This window comes from Bos javanicus, chromosome 28 (genome assembly GCF_032452875.1).
Source record: "Bos javanicus breed banteng chromosome 28, ARS-OSU_banteng_1.0, whole genome shotgun sequence".
Lineage (NCBI taxonomy): Eukaryota > Metazoa > Chordata > Mammalia > Artiodactyla > Bovidae > Bos > Bos javanicus.
The window spans coordinates 33,101,415-33,129,305 of NC_083895.1; the positions used below are offsets into that span (position 1 = coordinate 33,101,415).

Consider the following 27,891-nt stretch of genomic DNA (forward strand, 5'->3'; position numbering starts at 1 on the left):
TCCCTAGAACCAAAGGTTAAGTTGAAGAGTTTGATTTAATGACAAATTTAATTAGGCCTTTAACATTATAGGGTTCTTTCCTTTTGTTTTCTAATCAAGATCATGGTCTAGGGTCAACACCCTTGTAGAAGTGGGGGAACTCATGCTTCTGTACACTGTTTTGATGTCTGGAGAGGGTTGGAGTAAGACTAGAGGTGATTACAAATCTCTGAGTTGACAAAGAGCTGGAAAATGCTTCCTGGTCTTAAAGTACTTTTGCCTCACCTTCACCAAACCTTAGATTTATAATATCCTTGATCTGTTAGGTACTTGAAGAGTCATCTGGTCAGTTCTTTCACTTTACAGCTCAGCTTGGGAAACTGAGACTAAGGGATTGAGGAATTTATCAGTAGTTGCCTAGGTCATTCGGAGCAGGATAATGGATCATCTAAGGTCAGCCTGTCTCCTCCTTCTGGTCAAAATGATCTGTCTGCCAAGACTCACACTCAGGGAAAAGCAAAGCCTCTTTTTGGCTTATGGGATGTATGGCCCAGTTTGCTAGAGCACTTCTTCCTGCTACTTTTCAAGGCAGATGTGCCCTATTTGGTATTTACTGGTACCTCATCCATAGGGTACCAATAAAATCTCTTGGTTGCAAACAAAAGAAATTGCCTCTTGCTCTCTTAATCTCCACTCCTTTCCCAGACAGACAGACAAATAAGAAAATACCAAAAAAAAAAAAAAAAGGACATCCATTACATACAAGGCTTTCAGAGTGGACTGTAGGCTGGAGGGCCTCATGAAGAGAAGAAACATCACAGCATGTTCAGTGTTGCAAAAAATACCGCGGTGGTCAGAATCTGAGCCTCCAGCACTTGGCACCACTCCGACACAGTGAGTGGTCATCCCCCTGTGTCTTTGTCTCATGTTTTCATGATTCGGATCATAGCAGGTAGGAGATGTCCAAGAACTGAGCTGAGGGGCTTGTTGATGCTTTGACTGCCAAGAAGGCAGGGAGGGGGGAGATATAAACTCATTGGCTTCTATTGAGACGTGGAGTGGCCACTGCCCACTCTAAGGCCTCACACAATAGGAAATTACACAAAAACAAGGGGAAAAAATGCATGTCAGGTTTTGGATAGTCTGAAGCTCTTAGTGTCCAAGATGAAAGGCTTCATTTGTCCCTCTGAAGCCTGACCATGCTGTATAAGTCTGCCTCTATAGGAAAATATATTCCAAGTTACAGAATCGATTACTCGGGGGAACAATTTACTTCTGGGCTTGGCCTGCTTGAATAGGGATGTGCTGGTCTGCAGCTTTCACCTTGAAGTGCAGCTATTATGGCAGGACTCGGGGACAGTATATAGGAGATAAGATGTGAAATACTTTTGGAAACATTGACTTCAGGAATGCTTAATCCGTAATCCATGCATCTTTCCACTTAGGAAATATTTATTATGACAAACTATATGCCTGGCAATGTGCTGGGCATTTGTTATGGAGAGGTGGACCACATGGTGGTGTTGTGCCCTCCTGCTGCTTGGGCTTAATTCAGGTTCGGGTGCAGGGTGCTTTGACTTCACACTTCACACTTGTAAAAGTTTCAAATGCAAAGAATATATATATATATATATTTTTTTTTTGAGTAGATCAGTAATTCAGGAACATCAACCCCCTCTAGCAAACTGATGTTCTTTCCCAGTCGTGATCCTTCTTCCAAAGTTGGTTCAGAATCCTCAGCAAACATTTATCAGTCATGGTGCCAGGGTAGGTGTAGCCATGAAGAAGTTTAACATCCAGGGGAGAAAGCAACTTTGAAATGAATCATTTCTGTGTTGAGTTCTGGGACAAGAGTATGCCCAGAATGTTATGTAAAAACAAAAACCTAAAATGAGCTAGTGTTAGGAAGGTTTTCCTATAGCTTGTCTTACTCCTGGAGCTGCAGTTTAAACTCATCTTTTGTGTTCACCTGGGTGGCTTGTCCACAGACATTTTTTGAACAGTTGTTACCTGCCAGACAAAAACTGCACAATTGTTGTTACTGCACAGTTGCAGTCATCTCACATGCTAGCAAAGTAGTGCTCAAAATTCTCCAAGCTAGGCTTCAACAGCACATGAACCGAGAATTTCTAGATGTTCAAGCTGGATTTAGAAAAGGCAGAGGAGCCAGAGATCAAATTGCCAACATCCGTTGGGTCATGGAAAAAGCAGAGAATTACAGGAAAAAAATATACTTCTGCTTTATTGACTATGCTAATACCTTTGACTGTGTGAATCACAACAAACTGTGGAAAATTCTTAAAGAGAAGAAATTCTTAGACCACCTTACCTGCCTTCTGAGAAATCTGTATGCAGGTCAAGAAGCAACAGTTAGAACTAGACATGGAACAATGGACTGGTTCCAAATTGGGATAGGAGTACATTAAGGCTGTATATTGTCACCCTGCTTATTTAACTTCTATGCAGAGTATATCATGCAAAATGCCGGGCTGGACAAAGCACAAGCTGGAATCAAGATTGCTGGGAGAAATATCAATAACCTCAGATATGCAGATGACACCACCCTTATGGCAGAAAGCGAAGAGAAACTAAAGAGCCTCTTGATGAAAGTGAAAGAGGAGAGTGAAAATGTTGGCTTAAAACTCAACATTCAGAAAACTAAGATCATGGCACCTGGTTCCATCACTTCATGGGAAATAGATGGGGCAACAATGGAAACAGGGAGAGACTTTATTTTCTTGGGCTCCAAAATCACTGTAGATGGGGACTGCAGCCATGAGATTAAAAGACGCTTGTTCCTTGGAAGGAAAGTTATGACCAACCTAGACAGCATATTAAAAAACAGAGACATTACTTTGCCAACAAAGGTCCATCTAGTCAAAACTATGGTTTTTCCAGTAGTCATGTATGGATGTGAGAGTTGGACCATCAAGAAAGCTGAGCACTGAAGAATTGATGCTTTTGAACTGTGGTGTTCGGGGAGACTCTTGAGAGTCCCTTGGACTGCAAGAAGATCCAACCAGTCCATCCTAAAGGAAATCAGTCCTGAATATTCCCTGGAAGGACTGATGCTGAAGCTGAAGCTCCAGCACTTTGGCCACCTGATATGAAGAAATGACTCTTTGGAAAAGACCCTGATGCTGGGAAAGATTGAAGGTGGGAGAAGAAAGGGATGATAGAGGATGAGATGGTTGGATGGCATCACCGACTCGATGGACATGAGTTTGAGCAAGCTCCAGGAGTTGGTGATGGACAGGGAAGCCTGGCGTGCTGCCATCCATGGGGTAGCAACTAGTCGGACACAGCTGAGCAACTGAACTGAACTGATACAGTGGAAACTACAGGAAGCTAAAGAATAGATGGAATCCACTAATGGTGTGATATGCTAGGTAATTATAAGTGTATTCCAGCGTGACAAAAATGGAAGCAATGACAGAAAGAGACGAGGCTGCAGGGTTAGGGGAGCACTGTGTAAACCCACATTGGGTCCAGAAGACAAATGTGTCTTGACAGACCTCTCTCTATTAATTTGCATAAACATTTGTATATGATCTTATTTACATTGGTGAGGCAGAACAGTAGTCCTTGGGCTTTGATGTGTGTGAGCCTTGGAGATTAGAGCCGGAGCCCTTCCTTTGAGAAAACAAATACTTTTGTGTTGGTTTCAATGAGATATAAATCATACCCAGGAAGTTTACAGTTGAGTAAGAATGGTATAATTACTGATTGTATACCAGAAGAGGACGTATTTATGAAATGACTTGAAAAAGCTTGTAATCCCTTCCCGTATTTTGAATAACTAATTGCTATGTCATTGTGGCATATTTGCACCACAAGAGTTAAGTCTGTCAAACGTTTCCCTCCGAAAACCTTGTTTTAAGGGATTTCTAACTTGGTCGTAAAAATGTGCTCCAAGTTGGAGCTGACTTGATGGCAGTCTGTGCTTGGAACAGTTGATTTGAATGGTGCCAGTCAGAGTTAAATTACAGGCTGGGAAAAAGGAAACAAATTTTTTGAAAAGGAGGTGTTTATGGTTCCCGGCTCCCCTAAGTACTTCTTGAGGATCAAAATAGCCTCTTTAAAATAAATTGCAGACCATTAGTACACGATGGAGGAAACCCCTTTGAGACTGGGTTGGGGGAGGGTAAAAGCAAGAGGAGCTGACTTAGGCCTCTTTCCAGTAGTGTGAAAACAGCGTACCCTACACATGCATCGACCCCCTGGAGCGGCCTGTGCACACGGATGGCGCCTCCCGTACCCACGAAGGACGATTCTGTCAGGCTGAGTGGACATCTCCGCAGACCCATTCTAACTCAATCCTAATGGGCATTTGAGTGTTGTGGAACAAGTTTCCCCCCTGCCCTACCTCTGTGTTTTCTTTTTAAATAAGCAGAACACTGTCGCCTGTCTGTTTTATGCCCAAAGAGATCATAAAGGCGTCCTACAGAAGACCTCAAGTTTGTCCTGTTTGCTGAATAAGAAAGTACCTTTTTGATAAGCATGTTTGTCCAGAAATCTCCCCATGTCTCATGCCTGACATTCAAGCCAAAAAGGTAGCCCTTGACTAGGAATACTCAGTTGATACCTTACCTAGAGCTTAGGTATCTTTCCTTTTGGTCAGCAGTGGAAACTTCAAGATAATGAGAAAAAGAAAGAAAGGGAAGGGGAGGCAGAAAGTGGTGTGGAGGGTGGTGGGGAGAGGGAGAGAGATTGCTTCTGTTTCTGTGTCAGTCACCTTGAACCCCACTCATCTTGGATTACAGCCTCTGTTCTCTAGCCCCTGTGGTCAGTGGAAGTGAGACAGATTTACAGTTTGTTTTGTTCAAGTCAGATTGTCTTTTTTTTTTTTTTAATTTCACTTATGGCTTAATGATACTTTTTTTTTAATGGAGAAAGCTAATTGCATTGGTTTCTTCAAGAGGCATCACTTTAAACAATCCATCCTGATTGTGAAAACAAATACATGCCTGACTTATTTTATTTATTTTCCCCCCAAACCTAAATTAGGATAAAACCATTTTGGATAAGAAGACATGTGTGTTTCTTTGTCACATCTTTTATCATCACGACTGCTTTTCCAAATAATACAACTTGTGACAAATGTGAACATTAATTACAGTTAACAAAGAAATGTCATGTGAAGGCTTCATAGTGGGGCGGTGTGTGGGGGGGAAGTGGAGAAGAAGGAAAAAAAATTAGACAGTCAATGAGATTACATCTTGTAACAAGCTTCAAGTCAAAGTGCAAAAGTCAGAAATCAAATACCATCAGTTATCAGATTATGTTAATGATTCTAATGAAAGCTTCTGGTATTTTGTTCAAGAATGTGTTGCTATAATGGTAACTAATAGAACAAGGGATGCTGATTGCCATGAATTAATTAGAACTGACTGCTGGAGTTTCCTTTTTATTTATTTATTTAAATATTGGCAATCTGTTTAGAACCCGAGGTTTTTCTGTGGTCCTTTTCTTTCCTCCATAAGTCATTAGTTGTGAAGTGAGAAGGTAATTGAGTTTTCTTATACATCAGGTACCCCTCCCCAGACTTTTGGCCCAAACCAACAGCAGACAAATTAAACTAAAGGATGGACATGAATATCCATGCACAGGTCCATCCCTAACATTTGTGGAGCTCAGGGTGAGAATACAAATCAAGTCCCTTCCCTTCTCTTTCTACTCCTAATTTCATTCTCCTCCATGGGAGGCCTTGACAGATATGCATATGGACACCCAGCTTTCCCACCCTAGTTGCATCCGCCAGCTGCTGCTGTTTGGCTATTGCTTGGACTTAGGGGCACAGGCCCTGATGGTACCCTCCACTGTCGGGAGGTAGGACCCAGAGAAGAGATCTTTGCAGGCCCTGGAAAGATGCTCAGGGATATTTGTAAAGGGAACTTGGAGATTTTATGCATCTGTCATGTGGTTTATTAACTGGGTGATAGGCTGTAGATTAGAATAGCCCTAGGCCATGGACTCCTTGTCTCATAGTGGTAGGGAGGGTCATAGCAGGCCTTCTAAAGTGGTTGGTCTAGGTAAAGGGCTCTTGTTACTTGGATCTAAGAGCAGTATTGCTCATGTATATTCCATGCTTTTGAGTGCCTGAGTGTGTACATCTGGAGCACTCTGTCACTGGAGTCTCCTTTATCCTCTGTTGTTGTTTATTTCTTTATTTCTTCATTTATTCAGCGTCTGTTCGACACTTACTGTACCAAGCTCTGGAGACAAGAGAGAAAAATGAGATCTCCATTGTCAAGGATCTGATAACTTTTCAAATTTGTAGCTCGTAATAAGTACTAGACAGAGATCTGTTGAATGTTCCTGGCCATCCAGGTCTTACTTGTATCCTGTTCTTTCTTATGCTTCTTTCTTCCCTGTCATAGCAGCAAATGATTATAGATTCTGTAGAGGAGAATTGAGGAGCAAACACCTTGAACTTAGGAGAGGTGGCTACCCCAGCTTCTCCCAGTGGCATTTGGGCATGGTGTACTCTTGGCCTCCTTTGGCAACCCTCTTCCCCTAGTCCTTCAGAATTCCCACCATCTAGCCAGAGACATGCCCCCTCAGAATCTAGAACAAAAGCAGTTAAAAGGAATAATCTGGTGGAGGGCATCCATCCCTCAGAGAGTCTTCTGAGCTGTTCTGAAACAGCTGGACCCAAGGAGCTGTTCTAGCTGACGACCCCAGGCAATCCCTGCCTACTTGCCACAAGGTCCTTTTGTGGGGCTCCTGCCTGCAGAATGAATTGCATCCAAATGCATATATCTTGTTTGCATGTTAAAGTCACTCTCTGTATTTAAATCACTAAGGACATTTCCTAGATCTTTCACCATGGAGTGAAGGTGGTCATTATCTAATGGATATTGACAAGCTCGTGCTCTTAGAAAACTAACCATGACATCTGGGTGACTGAGCGCAGGTCAGTATCAAAGCTCTCACTCTGGGTGTTGGGAAGCCCATCAGACTGTGTTGAATTCCCTTTGCTGGCTAAATTGGTACATTAGGGTAAAAACGATTTCCACATTTGCATAGTTGATTTCATTACTATCGCCATTATTGATGCCCAGCTCCTCTGAAAGAAAGGAGCCATAAAAGCAAATAAAATCACTTTGTGATTCCATTATTGGATAAATTACCACATTACTGTCTGCGTTTCAGGGCTAAAGCCATTCCCCACATTTGCATAGTTTATTTCATTATCATTATTAATAACAACAACAATAATAATGATGATGACTAGGATCCTTGAATGAAAGGAACTAGAAAAATGCCACAGCCTGGAGCAGTCTTTATGGACTAGCCTGGATCACTAAGAGTCCCTTTATCTGCTGTGGAAACACAGCTACTTCCTGGAGTGAACCAAAAGCTTTTCACAGACGCCACGTGAAATTGAACTTGTGGGGCTGGCTTGCTGGTCTGAAGAAGTGGCTGGTTACTCATTGTGACTACTGGAGATTGAAGTTGGGAGTCCTTGCTTAGTGACTTGTGTCCCTTTAGGAATGGTGCTCAAAATGTACAGAACCTCAGCCTTCTTATCAAGGGAATGGGCATTATGATGCTTGCTTTGCAGTGAAGAGCAAAGGAAATGGTGAATGTGAATGGATTCTGTAGAGCATGAAGCTGTCCACAGGTTTCAGAGACTCATACCCTTATATTGAACACTGAAGTGGCCGCTGTGGCTGGCATGCTCTCTAATGCTGTGTCTTAGTGATAGGAGACGTCCTAGTTGGTCCCTTTGGCTGGGAGAAAGCTCCAAATCCTTCCTTACCTCTCTAAACCATTATCCTCTACAACAAGTAGGGAGAGAATACTGAAGTTACCAATTGGATATTTACAGATAGCTCCTCTGGTCACAAACATTCCTGGGCTGATTGGGTGGCCTCAATAGTGCTTTTTCTTACACAGCAGTTTTCAATTATGTACATCTTTTCTCCTTGGCTGTGGAGCCAAGAAGTCCAAAGTCTTGTCTATTAACTCTGAGGTCCTATTGCGAAAGGAAGGTCCATTGGTGGCCGTCTCTGGTTCACTGGAGAATTTTCCCTCTGGTTTTGTTTTTATTATTTTATTTTATTTCTGCTGCACCAGGGGCTCCAAAAAAATGAATGTGTCAGTAAAGGATTTGACAGTATGTTACGACAGTCATCAATCCACCAAGCCCTGTAGCCATAAATAAGCTTCATACGCTGCCACACTAAAGAGGACAGTTTTTCTTCTCCAGGACATTGAAAATGTCACAGCGAGGGAATTGTTTGTCCCCGTCTCCACGGCAACGCCACCAGCACTTATCATTAACTTTCACACCAAGATTTTAATCAGCGCTCTTTGCGGCCTGAGACCAAGTCAACATCAGCCCAAATTTTCAAAGCCGTTATTCTAATTATGACGAGAAAGCTATAGATTGATGAGCTGAGTTTTCTGCAAGGACTGGTGGCAGTTAATTCTCATGACCTGCGTGGCTCGGGGAGTCTCTCTTAGAGATGGAGTCTTGAAAGTTCGATTATTAGTGACAGCTTGTAAGTGAGAGGAGCCTTATCTCTCCAGAGAGTGTTGATAACTTGAGACAAGGTTTAACTAGGAAGTAGTGAGACAGTGGAAGGAGGGGAGAGCGGGGGAGAAAAGGAAAAAGAAAGTGCACACTCTATCTGCAGCCTGCACCCAGCGTAATGAGAAAATACGGACAGGCACAATTTCACAAGTTGTAAATTCTGGTAGCCTTCAGTTGTAAATTCTGGTAGAGGCTGTTTTACTCGGCTATCTGATAATGTGTGAAAATATTTGTCCCTTTGCTTCATAGGCACGGGCAAGCACTGTGTTCCAGAAAATGCATTCAAATTCCCAGCTCTCACTGCCTTGCATTGCTTTTCAGTTTCCTTTGGTCGGAGACCTCTGGAAACAAAAATGGGAATTTGCCATTGAAATGAAGCAGTAATTAATTTTTTAAAAAGACTTCTTTCCATTTCTCTTAACTGACTCTCACCCCAGCTTCTTTTAATAGTATCAAATTTCTAGAGCCTTCAGGTTTGTGATGAAAGGGTAGTTAGAGTAGCCCTTAAAAACTCTTTTCCTCTCTATTTCTGGTGTCTTTCATGTTCTCTGCCCTCATTCATTTGGTGGATGTCTGTACTCACTTCTTGGCCTTGCATAGATGATACCTGGGCTGTAGACTCCACACCTTCTTTGAGTTTGCCTGTGTGAAGTGGTGTCTGTTTCCTTTCCAGACTTAAGACATTCAGCTGAGCCATCAGTCTGATCAGGACAGGGCTGGGAGAGATGGTCACTGTGTCATTGAGGTCCCACTAGCCAAAGTTTCTTTTTTTTTTTTTTTTTTTATCTCCTCATACATTCTCCAGCCTTTACCCAAGGGAGAGTGCTGGGAGGCAGCATAGTGAGGTCAGAAGAGCCTCATCTTCGATGTTCTGAATCTCACTTTTAATCCCAGAATGAGCCTCTCTTTCAAATGGTGATGATAATATTTGTCTAGCCTACTTCACATATCAAAGGAGAAAATAGGAAGTAAATTGCTGATACTTAATGTGGTCATTGCATTAAATATATGCATACATGAGGGTTATCCGCTGTCTGCTTTTTGGGTCTGTCTTCTCTATAGCTAGAGAATGATGATGCTGTTTGTTTGATAGTTTTTTCCCCCAAATTATCAATATTTTCACATGTTTAAAGTGCTCACAGTTATCTCCATTATCTTTGTTAACCCCTAAGAACAGTGAGGCACACACAGAGAGGTAAAGCATTTTCTTCTGGTCACACAGCCAATTAGAGGCTAACTCTGGTATGCAGCGGTCATCTTCAGGTTCCCAGCATGAGGCTCCTTAGACCACACTGCTTACCATATTAATAGGCTGGGATTAACGAAAAAAGCAAACCCAATTAGTTTCTGTTGCAGCCCTTTTACAATCCTGTCTTGTTTCCCCGTGTGTTTATATGTATGTTTTAATAGCATTCCCTGCCTTTTATGCTGAGGTTGCTCGAGGTATGTTTATAATGGTGGCGTAATTATAATAATAAAATACAAATCCATCCACAGAGCGAGCTCATTACCGACTGGCCAGGTAAAACAAATAGGCTTGGCGCTGACGCCAGAGTGAGGCAGTTTATTTCTAAGGTAGTGCTGCTTTGAAACACAAGATGCTTTGCACTTTCAGCAAAGAGGCCCTGTGTTCTGAACATAGCTGGAGTTTGGGGTTCAAGGTCAAGCCAGTAATTGAGATGTCCGGCCGAGTTGCTTTAATATGGTCTGGCCCTTTTAATCTCTCTTTTTCCAGGGGAGAGATGAGAAGCAGAAGGGGAAATCATTCCTCCTTGTTCTATGTAGCTATTAGATCTTTCCTTGAATATCCAAGTAGGTCCTTTGGCATTCAAACTTCTGGACATAGAGTTTCTAATGTATACAAAAGGGAAAGTTATTGTTATAAATGGAGCCATAGTAGAGAGAGAGTGTGTGTTTTTTAAAATGCCTGTCTGTCCTTGTTAATTAGAAGTGCACATATTGGGAAATTAACTATGAAATACTAAAAATGATAAATTATTCCTTATTTGAAAGTATAAATTAAAGGTTTAGTGTATATAAAATTTGTCATGTTTAATTGCAAGTTCAATTAAAATTCAGGGTAATGATGATTTATACAGGTTTCTGTGTAATTTGATATTCATTAGCTTAGCCAGACACATGCTGATATTAGCTCGTTAATTATGTTTCCTTTTGTTGAAGGCAGCCTTGTGAAAGCAATCTGCTCAAAGTTTTCTAAACTCATTCTGCTAAATGAATATTTGGCAGCTGTTCATGTTATTGAGATGGTCACTGTGGCTTCATTTCACTCATAGGCAGCATCAATCATACCTTCTCTGTGACAAACAAGGGTTTCTCATTACAAACCCATTTATGAAGGTTATGGCTGACATTAAAGAGTGATTGCCTGGTCCTCTGCTGTTACTTTACAGTATCGTTGGAGTGGAGCTGCCTTTAATATCTGTGCCTCCCACATGGTCAGACTGTTTAAAACACATGGAGAGGGAGGGCAGAACCACCACCGTGGTGGCCTCAGTTCTGTTTCTGACACCACTGGCTCAGACTTGGGAATCAGAGCCTGGGTCTCAGGAGAAGGACCCAAGCCCCTGCTTAGGCTTCCAAGGTGTTCCGTATCCAGTTAATAGATGTGCTTGTTGAGATCCACAGAAGTTCAGAGGTTCTCTTGTGGAAACACATTGACCCTGAGCAGTGGAGTTGGGCATGACTCTTGGAGCGGTAAAAGTGGAAACACTGGGCTGACTGAAGGGTGAAGGTTTCCAGAGGCAAGCATGTCAACCATTATGGTGATGAGATGGAGGAATCACCAGTTAGCTGGAAAATGCTGTGTAACAGACCTGTGGCCTGTGCCTTTGGATGATTTTAAATATTTTATACACTTTTCAGAGCTGTTATCACATGATCCGCATTTTGGAAAGGCAAGTCTTGTCTTTTAGGTAACAGCATTCTTCCCCACCTGGCTATAACGCAGGTATTGTCTTTTCCTTTTGACAAGTGAGGGGAACTGAGGCATAGGGAACACGATTGCCTTGTCCATCGTCACTTATGTGGATACAGAGAATGGCCAGACCCGGGGCCCTTGGCTTTCCTGCACGTCACTGTGTTGCATTGAGGCCTCTCAAAATAAAGTGCTTGTTTCCAACTATGATTTCTCTCCCCCAGGATCCTCTTGTAGGGAGGAGCCAAACACTTAGTAAAGGGTAGGGATGTTGACTCTAGGCTGACCTGTATTTTAGTTTCAGGCCATTTGCATGCCCATAGGTAGGGAGTCTGGTTTATGATGGGAATATGCAATGGAAAGCCCTTAGGTGAGATTGTAATTTTGTGGCTCTGTAGCTGTATTTATACCCTTGCACATTTTTAAGTTGGAAATTTTTAATGACTCTTATTTATTTGTTTTTCTTTAAGAGCCATGTCTTATGCACTGGGTCTTGCTTTCAGGCATCTCTTTCTCTTGAAGTCATTGTGGAACAAAGGCTTGACAAGCTGTCCGCCAGTGCTGTCCTCTTCCTACAAAGGGACCACATGCCCTCCTGCTCTGAGTAGAGCCCCGTGACCGTAGGCTCTACGTGCTGTCTGTGCCCACCTGCCAGTAAGAGGACAGGACTCTGAGGCATAAGGGTTGGTGCAGTGACAACATGGAAAGAGCCTGAGTCACTGTGTGGAAGGCCAGCTGTTAGACATGTGTTAGACTGGACCTTTTGTAAGAAAGAAGTAAACATCTGTTCTGTTAGGTCCCCAGACTTCACGGTTTATCTATCACAGCAGCTCACCTCACCTTGTACGTGTACGTGTGTGTTAGTTACTCAGTAATGTCTAACTCTTTGTGACCCCGTGGGCTGTGACCCACCAGGCTCTTCTGTTCATGGGCTTCTCACTAGAGTGTGTAGCCATTCTCTTCTCCAGGGAATCTTGCTGACCCAGGGATTTGAACCCAGGTCTCCTGCATTGCAGGCAGATTCTTTACCATCTGAGTCATACCTGTTACTTTATTTATTCATCTACAGATATTTGTTGAAACTAAATCTTTGGGACCTAAAAGTGAAAAAAAAAAATGTTACTATTCCTGCCCTCAACAATAAAGTAAAGGAGCTATGCAAATAGAAATATTTCACCCTGGTGTAGCAAGTGCTGTCGAATGGGTTTAAGAGAAGCATACCCTAAGAGAGAATTTTTTTTTTTTTCTGAAATGTCTCATGAAGTAGGAGATTTTAAACTTTAGTATTACAAGAATGTTTTTTCTAGATTAGATCATATGTGGAAATCTCCAATTCATAAAATAGAAATCAATTGAAGAGGCTTTGGTAGAAAATGGGGCCTGTAGCTCACAGAACCTCCCTCTGCACCCCTAGGCCTCCTCTGGGAGCTGTCCATGCAGGTGTGGAACCCTGGGGGTATGGAATGCCACCTGAGAACCTGCGGAGAGAAACACCAGCCGTGGCACAGGGTCCTTTCAATGGTGTTTTTTTTTTTTTTTTGCATTTCTCTAGGTTAGGGTACACAGTGGCTCTTTTTATACAACTCTTGTCTGTAGTCAGTGGAAGTTTGCTGGTTGTTGGACGGATAGTGTTATTCCTGAACTTTTTTTTTGACAATTGCTAGCTGCTTGACCTTGGACAAATTCTCTAACCTCTTCTAACCTCCTTAGTTTCTTCATGTGTGAAACAGGTATAATAATGGAATCTATCCTGTAGAAGTTTTGGAGAATCAAGCAAGTTAACATACACAAAGTTAATAATATACATTTTTACCAAGCTGTCGTGTGGTGAATGTTCAGCAATATTGGCTATCCCCACCCCAAGTATGAAAAACACATAATATTTGTGAGTACTTCAAAATTTTGACCAAATAACAAAAGTATACAAGAAACTAGCTCAGCATTTGGGGAATGATATTTTAGTAACAAAATGCTGTAACCTCTGATAGCTAATTTGTGATTTCCTTTTGATTCTATGCATCAAATTCATCTGATGGTTTTCTGGAACTTGGAGAGGTTGGAATTTTTCCTCACTGTTTAATGTAAGGAAGTGCATCATAGGAGAAACTCAGTTTCGTTGTTGTTGTTGTTTGTTTGTTTTGTTTTTTCTTCGTTATTTCACTTCAGCCCTCAGGTCCTTATGGCTATAGACTATGTAACTTGGAACTTTTTATTTTTAAATTTTACCACCTATGTCCTATTAATACATTTCGTCAGTGTGGAAAGCCCTCTGGTGGTCAAAGTAATTCCTCTGTGGCTCTTAGAGACAAGTGGAATAAAATAATTTTCATGTTAAAGATCTGTGTTCAAATTCTATTTTTCTCCTTTGCTGACTTCTTTGTCTAATTAAACCATAAAGTAGTTTTCCATGGGAACAGTTTCATTCTAAAGGTGTCTGGGGACCAAATAGCAGTAGGCCAGTTTCCCTGGTCCAGATGAAAATGTGTTAGTGAGGATGTTAACATTTTGGACGGTTTATGTGCTCTCACCCTGGGAATGAAAGCTAGTATCATACACTGTAACATGAGGATTCTGAGACCTTTATATTATGTTAAAGCTGCAAAGAGAAACTTGGAGATTGTCCATTTTCTAGAAAGGGAAACTGAGGCCCAGGAAGAAGTGATTGGCTTAAGATGTTGTCATCAAGAAGCGGAGCTGTGAGTCGAGGCCAGGTTTCCTGGATGCTGTTTCCTGTGATCTTTCAGCCACAGTGCTAGCAAGGTGTCATAGCTACATCAAGCCTATAAACCTCTGGTCTCCTGACAGGTCTCAAGGTGGCCGGGTCTCATCAAACTAAGCCAGACGAAGCACAGCTCATATACTGTCTATGGGTTACTCTGTCTCTGGCTTGGAATAAGACAGCATGCAGGATTTTCTTTTTCTAGTTTAGTGTTGAAACTTGGTTGGTTGTGTCAGCTGGAATGATCTGGCATGAACAATCACCCTCCGCATATCCTTGCCATTAAACAGCATTTCTTGGAAGGGATGTGCATTAATCTTGACTGTGTGCTGGCCACTGCAACTCATCATAAAGATGAATGACTGATGGGTGACCTATGTCTGGTGTCCTAGGAGGGTGGATACCTTGGAGATGCAGAAACATCTGTTCTGCTCTGAAATTGGCAAGACAAGCTGGCTTGTTCCTCCCTTGCCTGATGCAATTGCCTGAGCTTACATTATTTTTCTTTAAGGCTTTGGCTATGTCTGATGTCGGCTGGCCCTGAGGCCATTTCTTTCTGCGCCCATTGTGGCATGGTATGAGCACAAGGAAGCTGGAGGAGTGGGATGGGGGGTCCTCAAACACTTCCAGTATGTTCTCCATCCCAGTTCCTGGGTTATAGCCAGTACCACCTGGGAGCCTTCCCTGGTGGACTTCCCTGGTGGCTCAGATGGTAAAGCATCTGCCTACAATGCGGGAGACCCAGGTTCAAACCCTGGGTTGGGAAGATCTCCTGGAGAAGGAAATGGCAACCCACTCCAGTATTCTTACCTGGAAAATCCCATGGACGGAGGAGCCTGATAGGCTACAGTCCATGGGGTTGCAAAGAGTCGGACGTGACTGAGCAACTTCACTTTCACTTTCTTTCTTTTACCTGGGAGGCTGAGGTGCCAGAGGCTGTGTGAAAGCTCTAAATTCAGGGAATTGCCCGGACCTCTGTTGTGTTCCTGGATTGTTTTTCTGGATACAGATACATTTTCTTGAGAAGCTATTTAATTCCTTACACCTTCATTACTGTCTTCATGGTTAAAACTCATAGGAACAGGGTTGGTGTGTAATGCTTAAATGAATTAGATAGCATTTGTGAAATAGTAGCTAATAAAATGGGAATTCAGGTTATTTAGCATTGTCTTATTTGGGGGCAGGACTCTGAGCTAAATCACTCACTGTTCCTCAACCAGCACACACAGTTTGAGTCCCTATACTGAAGCTAGGCCCTGAGAAAGTTACATGTGGCCCCTGGCTTCATGGAACTTGAACATGATTTCCTTTGTGTGAGAGCTTCTTGCATGCCTGCTGTATGCACAGGATCCTACTGGGTGACTGAGGCTGTAGAAGTCCATGCTCTCTGGAGCAGATGCTGTCGGTCTGCCCTGTCCCCTAAAGTCTTAGAGTTCCACGCACACCATCCAGTGACCAGCCACAAGCACCTGCAGCTGTTTGTCTAAGAGCTTACTCTGGTCACTGGAGCTCCATTGCCTGTGGGAGGGCAGGCTGGAGCTGCCAGAGAATGAGTGCCCCTCAGCAGCAGCCTCACCTGCTCCAGTGATTGACAGGAGTCGGGAGATAAACGCCCTGTCTTCCTCAACTGGGAAAACTCTGTGGCACATTCTTTTCTGTCTCAGAGTGTCCCTGGCTGCAGTGAGCTCCAGCTGGCCACCGTGGTAACTTGCTCGATAAAGCACCATGCACCACTATTCACTTCCTTCCCTTCCCTGTCTCACTTCCCCCTTCCCCGACTCCTGGGGTCACCTGCCCCCAAATATTTTGACTTGAATCTTTGTCTCAGCATCTGCTTCTGGGAGCACTTGGACTCAAGAGTCTTGCATGGTCTACAAATCCCTTTGGTAGAAGTCATGTTCTGATGAACCTGGCAGAAGATGTGCAAAGTGCTGGGGTAGAGTAAGAGAGGGCAGGATATATGGTTCCACAGAGACATCTGGGAAGATCCTTGGAAAGGTTACATCTGAACTAGGCTTTTAAGGATTGTTAGGGTTTTTGTTAGGGAGCTCTGATAAAGGGAAGGCATCCCAGGCTGAGAAAGCAGCTTTTGCAAAGGCCTAGGGGTGGGAGGAATATGAGGTGTACTTGGTGAGCATCTGGTATGGCTGTGGTTCACAGATCATCGGGTAGGATGAGGAATATAAGGAGAGTTACTTGGGGATCTGATTATGGGTTTGAATGTGAAGCTGACACACACAGGCTATTTTGGAGGCAGTGGTGAGGCTTCCAGTTATCTTAGCAGTGAGGGGGTAATATTGTCTTTAGGGATGAAGGAACAGGAGTAATAATACATGAGAAATAGAAATTTTGTAAATGTGAGGCTATGCTGTGACCTCTAGTTGCTGGGGATTTCAAACCGAGGGAGAGAAAGTGTTACTAATCAGAGTAATCAGGGAAATACCAGGGAAGGGGTAGAAATCAAGTTGAGTCTATTCATACACTGAATAAAGGGAAGTTAGGAGAAGGCAATGGCACCCCACTCCAGTACTCTTGCCTGGAGAATCCCATGGACGGAGGAGCCTGGTGGGCTGCCGTCTATGGGGTCGCACAGAGTCAGACATGACTGAAGTGACTTAGCAGCAGCAGCAGCAGCAGAAGCAGGGTAGATAGCATATGCAAAGGCCTGGGGGCAGGAATGATCGGGAATCAGGACTCTTCTTGACTTTTATGGGTTCCAGGCTCTTTGGCCCCTTCCTGCATAGAGTAATCAAAACAAATGATGTAAAGACAGATCTATTAATATTATACATTAAAACCTGTTATTTGGGCCTAAAGTTTTTTTTTTTCCTTCTGCTCCTAAAAGAAATGTAAACATGTTCCGTGGTCTCCTGAAGTCTCACGGGCTATCCGCGGCGTGCTCTCTGTGCCTGAGGGAAAGTCAGCCCTGCCTGACTTCAGGGGAGCCTGTTGATTCTGTTTCTCTGAGGCTGAGCTAAGCTGTCTCACCTCTTCTCATACTACTGTAGGGTTTCAGTATTAAAAGGAAGGAAACCTCTGAGTTCGTCATCCAAGCCCCAAAAGTCCTGAAGGCACAGTTCAGGACAGCCTTTCTGGGTGCCCCAGTAGCCCATAGTCACAAAGTCCTCAGGGAAGAGTAAGGGGATGGGAAGGAGTCACGGAGCCCAAAGAGTTATGTCTGAGTTTTTGTCGGTTTAGGTCCGTAAGCAAGCTTGGATATGCTGGTCTTCCCTCTCAAATACCTTCTGAACTTATCCTTCAAGGGCTTGTCCCTCCGTGCATATGTGGACACTCTGCCTTGGGCTGCATGCCCCTACTGTGCATTTCCATGGTCAGTGGTGCTGGGGAAGCTCCTTCCTGCCTTCCTGTGTTTCTTCAGAAATGATGACAGAAAAGGGAAGGTTTATAAGTGAAGTAATATCATCTGAAAAAAGGTGTCTGCAAAAAGCAACCCTCAGTGAGAAGACTGCCCGAAGTTTTTTTTTTCTTCTTTTTTTTTTTCTTCCTCCTTTTCAAAAAATAGTCAAAACACAGGCAACACATACTTGTAAAAGGATCAAAAAAGAGAGAAAATTGCAGCTGGCGGTTATTTTCTCCACTGTTATTTGGTTGCTCCTTAGCTTCCAGCTGTTGAAGTGGCGCATTTATAATCATGGGTGTTTCACTTCTCCTGGCAGTGTGTTGTGTTTTACTCCAAGTTTAAAAATGAACTTATGACTTCATTAATCCCATGTGCTGGGAAAAGAGAGGTGCAACCTTTTCTGTCATAAGATTTACTTCCTACGGATGTACATCTCCTGCCATGTAAATGCACAAAATTAGGATTTTGGTGAGCAGGGACATACTTTAACAGATATTTTTAGTTCTCTCTCCAAAGTTAAGAAGCATAATTCGATGTGAATGTTTTCTCCAAATATCTGAGCCCCATTTTCTGGTGAGATAGAAGATCTGTTTTATTAGTACTCCCCCACCCTCAGTTATCTGTGGGGAATATGTTCCTAGATGGACAGAGGTTGCCTAAACCATGATTATACTGAACCCTATATATGCTATGTGAAGAGCTGACTTGTTGGAAAAGACTCTGATGCTAGGAGGGATTGGGGGCAGGAGGAGAAGGGGATGACAGAGGATGAGATGGCTGGATGACATCACTGACTCGATGGACGTGAGTCTGGGTGAACTCTGGGAGTTGGTGATGGACAGGGAGGCCTGGCATGCTGCGATTCATGGGGTCACAAAGAGCCGGACATGACTGAGCTACTGAACTGAACTCAACTGATATATGCTATGTTTCGTCTGATACATACACACCTATGATAAAGTTTAATTTATAAACTAGATAGAGTAAGAGAATATTAGAATTACCGGTATCACTAGTCTTATGCTTGGGGACCATTATTAAGTAAGATAAGGATTACTCAAAACAGATGCTGTGATACTGTGACAGATGATCTGAAAACTAAGAGAGGCACTAAGTAACTGTAGCTACTAGTTACCTGTAACTGTAGTAACTGTAGTTACCTGTCAATAAGTGACAGGTAGTGTACGCAGTGTGGATATGCCGGACAAAAGAAGGACTCACCTTCCAGCAGGAAAGGGGTGAGATTTCGTCATGCTACTCAGACTGTCATGCAACTAAAAACTTCAGAATTGTTTATTTCTGAACTTCTTAAGGTTTTTGGACCACGGTTGACCTCAGGTAACTGAAGTGGTATAAAGCAAAACCACAGATGAGGGGAACTCTCTATAGTTTCTTTGTATGGATCCAAAATTATGAATGATGTTTCTTTGTCAAGATGTCAGCTAAAGTACAGATTTCATAGTTAGCTAACATTTCTTGTGTCCTTCTTTACAATTGCTCTTTCTTTGTAAACTGGGTTGACTTAAGAGTATTTGGTGCCTGCGTTACAAACGGCTTTCTCAGTGGACAAAAAGTCTGCTAAGTAATTATTTTAAATGAGGATGAGATGGTTTGGTGGCATCATTGACTCAATGGACATGAATTTGAGCAAACTCTGGGAGATAGTGAAGGACACGGAAGCCTGACATGCTGCAGTTCATGGTGTCGCCAAGAGTCAGATACGATTGAGCAACAAGTGAAGAACAATAAGTCATTCAAATGTATTAGTAAACAGGTGTTATTTTGGAAACACAGGGAAACAGAACCTCTAGTGTCTGTGGCCCCATGAAGAGGTCAAAGGCTATATGGTGAGATTTAATGGCAAAAGAAAAAAGTACCCCTCCCCACCAATAAATACATATTAGACCATTTAAAAAAAAATGTTTTTTTCTTTTTCATCTGGCTAGATTAAGTTAGTACGTCATCCTGGCCAGAACTATCATAGCTTTGTATTATAAGGCCAGAGAAATTTAAGGCTGACATGGACCTTAGCAATTCTTGTGTGTCACTTTTTTAAACAATTGAGAGAACTTGGGGTTCAGAGATTAAGTGGCTCGCCCGAGATCACAGCTTGCAGCATCAGCTTGTCGTGACTGTGTTTGCATTTCCAAGTTCGGTGTCCTTTTAGAGTCAATATGGCACCCCACTCCAGTAGTCTTGCCTGGAAAATCCCATGGATGCAGTCCATGGGGTTGCCAAGAGTCAGACACAACTGAGCAACTTCACTTTCACTTTTCACTTTCATGCATTGGAGAAGGAAATGGCAGCCCACTCCAGTGTTCTTGCCTGGAGAATCCCAGGGATGGGGGAGCCTGGTAGGCTACCGTCTATGGGGTCACACAGAGTCGGACACAACTGAAGTGACTTAGCATAGCATAGCATAGCACCCTGCCTGACCTGGATTCAAGTGGCAGAGGCTGAGGAGATGAGTGGATTATGGAGGTGAGTAGTGATGATCTTTTCAAGAGGTTGTCTATCCCTGTAGTCCTGCAGGGCCTAAGAGAAGAATGCAGAGAGTTAGGATACCAAGCCATCAAGTAGGTGTCATGGAGGTGGCCACACTCACTATGGACATAATGAGGGAGACATTCCACCTTGTGATGGTAACAGAAAAGGCTTCTTGGAGGATGCAATATTTGAAGTAGGTCTGGAAGTAGGTAGAGTTTTTATAGGCACTGGAGTGGACCTTATTGGTGCGATTGCTGTTAATCCTGTCCAGGGGCACACAGATCTGTAGAGGAGTTCAAGGGGCTTGGCGGCTCTCATAGTCCTTTTTTCCTGCATCAGCTCTGGGGGGGATGGATGCAGGGAGCTCCAGGCCTTGGGTGTGCATGTTTGTGCATACATGTGTCCTTACCACCTCTGCCCACGAGTTTCTCCTATGGATGCTATCTCTGCAAGTACAAAGCACCAAGGAGATTAGGCTGTGGCTGTGGGGAGGGATTTCAGGCATTGGCAGCAGAGGTTCTCCAGCCCATGTGGCTCTTGCTGGCGAGGCCAACCCTGGAGCTCTGGGCTGGCAAGGCTGAGGCAGCAGAGGTGGAGATGGCCCCCACCTGGAAGCAGTCCTTGCCTCCCCAAGCCTCATCTCCAGGAGGCCACCATCTCCAAAGATGCTGTCTCATGTCCTGTGGATGGACTCAGAGCTGCCTTAAAAGAAAGTGAAAGTTGCTCAGTTGTGTCTGACTCTTTGTGACCCCAAGAATCAGTCCATAGAATTCTTCAGCCTAGAGTACTGGATTGGGTAGCTGTCCTCTTTTCCAAGGGATCTTCCCAACCCAGGGATTGAACCCAGGTCTCCTTAAGGAAGACTGCAAATGACTTAAAACCCACGCCGTCCCTCTGGGGCTGCTTGGCACACATCTCCTAGTCTGCCCTGCTTTTCTGAGTCTTTAAAATAAGTTTTCATTAATTTGAGCTTGCAGCAAAGGGAAGTAACCTGTGGCTTATAAATAATGGCAACAGCTTTATGGAAACACCTAAAAATCACCAGAGGCTCATAATAAGAAAGTTCTCCATCTCCAGGTGCAAAAACATGCTGGTGATTACTTGTTGAGCAAGACCTTGTCAGCTTTTTTATTACAATACATTATTGGGTAATAGTTTTAAAATTATTTATAGAAAGAAATGGAGCTATGTAGAGAATTCCATCATTTAATATGTTGTCTGTGAATCTCATTAGCCTTTTTAGCCTAGGGTTAGGAAGAAAAATAAGAGAGTTGGCTGTATTTTGAAGATGGAGCTCTATATACACTTTTTGTCTGGGGTCTTGTTGACCTTCTGTTAAGTTGCTTCTTTGTGAATCTTTCTGTGTTACAGCTCTGGTTTCCATGGTATTTACATAAACCTAGCAATAGTTTGCTATTTAGAAGTGGTGGCAGGAGCTATGATCTCCTCATCCAAGGACTCGGAGCAGGATAGGATGCCGGCTCTGCAGGCCATACGTAGAAAATGTCTCTTCCAGGTAACTTATGAGTGTATAAGGCTTGTGGGGGAGCAGTGGGGATGCCAGCGCCACAAGGCGTGTGGGTGGCCTCTCCCCTGTCTCCCGGTGACAGAGGCAGGCCCAGTGTTCTGTGTTTTGGAAACCCATCCTGAGAGTTCTCCCATACAGCAGCACAGCAGAGTCTGGATGTCAGCAGCACTGGGTTTCTGGCTTCATTGTTGCCCTGGCCATGTTCTGTAGTTCTTGGCAGAATCCCATCCTGGGAGTGGGTTACTGTGGAGAATACAGCTCTGTCCTTTCCATGGTCTGTGCTACATGCTGACCCCACAGCTGGCTGCCTGAGCAGGCCTTGAACTCAGCTTCAGCTGACACATCCCAAATCCTCCTACTAAATGGAGGGCTAGCTTCCTGTATCCAAGGATGTTAGTGAAGTCAGATCAAGGTTGAAATTGGAATCCAGGGAGGGAATCATATATCAATTATCATTGTCCAGTGTAACATGTCTACTAGCCCCGGGCCAGGTACTAAGAGAAAGCCCTGCTGTGGAGGCAACTGGACCTGAGATCAAATACGGGCCCTGGAATGCTGTGTTTAGTCCTTTGTAGTTCACAACAAGGCATAAAACTGGGGGGAAATCTACTTTAAAAGGATTCATTAGAAGCAAACACAGTAGAAGGCAGAAAGAGGTAACTTGGAGCACAGTGACTGTGGGTAAAGAAGCCTCTGTAAGCCTCAGTGACTTTGCCTGTAGACTGGGAATAATGGTATGCACCTCCTAGGTTTCTGAAAGGGTTTACTGAGTTAATGGAACTAAAGTGCTCAGAGCTGTGCCTGGCACCTGGGTAGCTAGTGGTGGGTAAATGTGGAGGCTCACTAGGGCCCAGTGAGTGGAAGAGCCAGGGTCTGAACCCAGGGAATCTGGTTGCAGAACTGCTGCCTTACTTCTGTGATATGATGCTGCCCAGGGCCTGGTAGACCAGATGTCTTGAACTGAGTTGTGAACAATGGCTCAAATCATGCCAGACAGAGAAGAGGGACTTTGATCTGGGGGGTGACAGCATAGTGTAGGGGAGCATGACTGTAGGCGCCTTCCTTGGGACCAGCCTCATTCTTGTCTTTGCACACCCATTTAATTTACAGACATTGACAGACACCTGTTATATTTCAGTGCCGGCGCTGGGCATAAAGGGAACAGACATGGATAAGACAGTTCCTCCCTCAAAGAGTTGGCAGTGGTGGGAGGACGATGAGGACAGTGACATCACTGATGTGGAGAGTTTATCCTACAGGGTAAAAAGAGAAAATAGTTGTTCTCTGAGGGCTTACTGTCAGGCATGGTTCCACATGTTTTACATGTCTTAACTCATTTAATCCTCACAGTGACCTAGGAAGCAGGTGTCATTATGATGTCCAGTTTTGAGAAAAGGAGCTCAAGTTCAGAGAGAGGTTTAGTAACTTGATTGATGGCACAGAGCCAATAAGGGACAGAGCTAGCATGCCAGGCTGGGCATCCTGGTCCGAGTTCCTGCTCCTAACCCTTCACTGCATGGTCTTATGTGAGGCCCATCATGGAAGCCCCAAAGGTAAAAGGAAAGTTGAATTTTGATTTACCGAGAAACAGAAGGACAGTATAGGCTCATTTCATTTGCCTCACTGGTCTGCATATCCTGATTCTTTGCATTATTTGGAAAGTTGTTTAGCAGTGTTGATATCTTCATCGTAAAGATTTTGTTCAGTGCATGTCCTGTGGGTGTCTGTCCAGACATCAGGACAGAAGCTGTTCAGCACCTGGTGCTTCAGGGTTCAGCTCGCTTGTTCTTGTAAGATGCAGGAAGCCTTCAGTACAGGGGAGTGACCGTGGGCTTTTAGATTCATGGAGTCTCAGTGAGGGAGTCTTTGGAAAGACTCCTCTCATGAAAACTCAAGGAAACACTTCTCCAAGAAAGGTTTCTGGAATCTTTAGCACATTCTGTAAAACTGTTGCTATGGTAAAAAGATGGCAGCTTTTGCAGTGGTATGTGTGTGAGTGGATTTGTTTCCTCACTCCCTGGGATTTGTGGTCTGGAGGAGATCCAGAGGCAGCCCTGGGGATTTGGAGAAATGCTCGTTTGCTCTAGTCCTTGTGATGCCTCTCTGCCATGTCTGAGCAGGCAGGATATTTAAGACGTTAATTTTCAAAAATGCATTGTCCTTGAGTTATTAATAAATCTCTCTCTCCCTTTCCGCCTTCCTTGTTACTCTTCTCTTTGTTGCTGTCTCTCCCTAACCCTGAAAGTCGTCATCAGCTTGACTAAATCCCTTGCATTGACCTTAGTCTGGTTCACTAGTTTTCTTCTGCTTGTAGCTGAGCACTTAAGCTTGATTCTCCTTGTGGGTGGTATTTGGGGTACTTGTCTCCCCCTGCTCAGGTCACTGCCTCATTCCCAGGCCCTGCGCTTGGCAAATATATCCTTTTGGACAGGGTCTCTCCATTCATTGCTGACTCCGTCAGTTCAGTTCAGTCACTCAGTCATGTCCAACTCTTTGCGACCCCATGAATTGCAGCACACCAGGCCTCCCTGTCCATCACCAACTCCCGGAGTCCACCCAAACCCATGTCCATTGAGTCCGTGACGTCATCCAGCCATCTCATCCTCTGTCGTCCCCTTCTCCTCCTGCCCCCAATCCCTCCCAGCATCAGGGTTTTTTCAAATGAGTCAACTCTTCTCATGAGGTGGCCAAAGTATTGGAGTTTCAATATCAGCTTTAGTATCAGTTCTTCCAAAGAACACCCAGGACTGATCTCCTTTAGAATGGACCAGTTGGATGTCCTTGCAGTCCAAGGGACTCTCAAGAGTCTTCTCCAACACCACAGTTCAAAAGCATCAATTCTTCAGCACTCAGCTTTCCTCACAGTCCAACTTTCACATCCATACATGACCACTGGAAAAACTATAGCCTTGACTAGATGGACCTTTGTTGGCGAAGTAATGTCTCTGTTTTTGAATATGCTATCTAGGTTGGTCATAACTTTTCTTCCAAGGAGTAGGGAGTCTTATAGCTCAGTTGTGTCCATCTATTTGTGACCCCATGGACTATAGCCCACCAGGCTCCTCTGTCCATGGGATTCTCCAGGCAAGGATACTGGAGTGGGTTGCCATTTCCTTTTCCAGGGAATCTTCCCAACCCAGGGATCGAACCCAGGTCTCCTGCATTGCAAGCAGACACTTTACCTCTGAGTAAGCGTCTTTTAATTTCATGGCTGCAATCACCATCTGCAGTGATTTTGGAGCCCCAAAAAATAAAGTCTGACACTGTTTCCACTGTTTCCCCATCTATTTCCCATGAAGTGATGGGACCAGATGCCATGATCTTAGTTTTCTGAATGTTGAGCTTTAAGCCAACATTTTCACTCTCCTCTTTCACTGTCATCAAGATGTTTTTTAGTTCTTCTTCACTTTATACCATAAGAGTGGTGTCATCTGCATATCTAAGGTTATTGATAGTTCTCCCGGCAATCTTGATTCCAGCTTGTGCTTCTTCCAGCCCAGCATTTCTCATGATATACTCTGCATATAAGTTAAATAAGCAGGGTGACAATATACAGCCTTGACATACTTCTTTTCCTATTTGGAACCAGTCTGTTGTTCCATGTCCAGTTCTAACTGTTGCTTCCTGACCTGCATATAGGTTTCTCAAGAGGCAGTTCAGGTGGTCTGGTATGCCCATCTCTTTCACACAGTTTATTGTGACCCACACAGTCAAAGGCTTTGGTATAGTCAATAAAGCAGAAATAGATGTTTTTCTGGAACTCTCTTGCTTTTTCGATGATCCAGCGGATGTTGGCAGTTTGATCTTTGGTTCCTCTGCCTTTTCTAAAACCAGCTTGAACATCAGGAAGTTCACAGTTCACATATTGCTGAAGTCTGACTTGGAGAATTTTGAGCATTACTTTACTAGCGTGTGAGATGAGTGCAATTGTGCAGTAGTTTGAGCATTCTTTGGCATTGCCTTTCTTTGGGATTAGAATGAAAACTGACCTTTTCCAGTCCTGTGGCCACTGCTGAGTTTTCCAAATTTGCTGGCATATTGAGTGCAGCACTTTCACAGCATCATCTTCCAGGATTTGAAATAGCTCAACTGGAATTCCATCACCTCCATTAGCTTTGTTCATAGTGATGCTTTCTAAGGCCCACTTGACTTCACATGCCAGGATGTCTGGCTCTAGGTGAGTGATCACACCATCGTGATTATCTTGGTCGTGAAGATCTGACTCCATAGAGACCTTCAAAGCATCTTCAGGCTAGAAAATGCTACCTTAAGCAAACCTACATGGTATAGCAGTCTCAAGATGTCCAGATTCGTGATTACTGACATGAACTGTCTCGTTTATGAAATGTCGAGCTCACAGTGTAACCATTTGTAATTTTGTTCTTGTGAGCCCCTCATAAGTGGCGTTTGGTGATGCCCATGACTTTGCAGGTGCAGAAGAGACAAAGACAGAAGTCACGTGTCCAGTATGTTAGTGACTTTGGGATGACAGACTTGACAGAAATCTAAGAGTCTGATGCCGGTCAGTTTATAATCTGTCCATTCCAACCTTCGCGTACATTTTACAGATGAGGAAGCCAAAGTACAGGGAGGAAAACTGCTGAGCAGAGTCACATAGCTGCTTATGGCAAAGCGTTGTTCAGGATCTCTGTGCTCATATCCTTAGCACTGTACCATATCTTAGACCTCCTTCCTTCTGGCACTAAGATTTTCTACCACGTTCTTGAAGAGCCAAAAAAAAAGAGAATGGAGAATACACTCAGCTCAGCCTGGGTTTTACAATAGCAGTAATAGGAGCTGCTCAATAAACACCATGCTGAATTCCCAGGAAATGCCACTTGCTCTCTATGCGTGCAGCTTGGAGCAGATGCTGGTATGATCTCACCCTCCAGGGACGGGTGTGAGGGTGGGAGGGCGGACCGTCTTGTTTCACCAGAGTAATTTCCTAGAGAGAGGGGAGCTCATGTTGTGTGTGGTCTGTCTAATGCCTCTCACATCCAATAACTTTAAGACCAGTCAAATGAATAATGTAGGGCGAAACAAATGGAGTCACTCTTTAGATATTTAAACAGGGATATTTCTGCCATGGACATGTAAATCTTTAATAGGACAAGAGATTTGGTCCTACAACAAAAAAACAGTAAGTAAACAACAATGCCAAGTTGCTGGAGTCCTGGTTCTTTTGCACTATTTTAGGTTCAATCGTTACTGACTGATACTACATTCCCCAAGTAGACAAATTTGTTGAGGTCTCACTTCACAGGGAGTGGTGTGTTTTCCAGACTGGGTCATAACTTAGTGTAACACATGAGCTTTAGGGGTATCTCTCTAGAGGTGTCTAGTGGTATCTGCTCGGGTGGTAGACAAGACAGAGACATGCAGAAAGATGCATACAGATACGGGCCGGGGGATTCCCTGGTGTTTCGGTGACTGGGACTCAGTGCTGTCATTGCCAGGGTCCAGGGCTTAATCTCTGGGCAGGGAACTAAGATCCTGCAGGCCATGCAGTGTGATGAACAAAGAAGAAGCAAATACTGGTCAGGATGTGCCAATCGTAAACCTGGTTCTATGGCTACTCTGCTGTCCTGCCATTCGGGGAGGAAGGGATGGCGTGTATTATCCTTTAACAGGGGAATTTATGCTATGAAATAGTTTCACCTGGGCAGAGTGTGTAGGGCTGAATCTCCACTCCTGTAGGAGGCAATCTGGAGAAATTTTTGAATAGTTGTCAAACATCTCCAAATGAGGTAGGAAAAAACCATGTGTATATTTATGTAGGCATGCACAAACCCATGTATCGATGAGCTTCCAACCTAGAGGGACTTCCTGGGGTAAGAGTGAGGCTCCTCTAAAGTTAGTTTAAAACAAAACTGAAGCATGTTTTATTTCCAAAAGCTAAAATTTTGAAGCACTCTTGTGGTGAGAAAGTTTGTTTCAAACTGTATTTACATATCGCTTTTTAGCGGATCCTTGCAGACCAGGAATTTAATATCGGTAAGCTTCCTGTTCTGTCATGCAGACCTATTCATATGCCTTAGAAGTGAACTCCTTCATCCTCCAGTGGCTCCACCCCTTGTCTCTCCGTTGACCTGCCTCCTTTTACTTCTTACCTCTTTCTTTTCTGTTCCTGCTACTGAGGTGAGCAAGAAGAAACCAAATATAAAATTCTTCCAAGTCTATTCAGAGTTGACATCTGTCTCCTCTCTACCCAGGAAGCCAGAATTTGCAACAATGGGGAAAAATCATGGCTTCTGCCTTCTTGCCGGCCATATTCCATCAAATGAACTACTTTTGGGGACCAGTTCCTTCTTTTCTGGCAGAGCTTTCACATTGAGAAAGG

General features: G+C 43.7%; 1 protein-coding gene and 1 non-coding gene across 5 annotated transcripts in view; both read left to right on the forward strand.

Moving 5' to 3' along the window:
- Window positions 1-27,891, forward strand: part of LRMDA (leucine rich melanocyte differentiation associated) — a 1,194,775-nt gene that overhangs the window by 489,889 nt on the left and 676,995 nt on the right. The gene's annotated exons all lie outside the window — the stretch shown is intronic.
- On the forward strand, window positions 14,870-14,941 carry TRNAC-ACA (transfer RNA cysteine (anticodon ACA)). The gene has a single exon. It is a non-coding gene; the product is annotated as a tRNA-Cys (tRNA).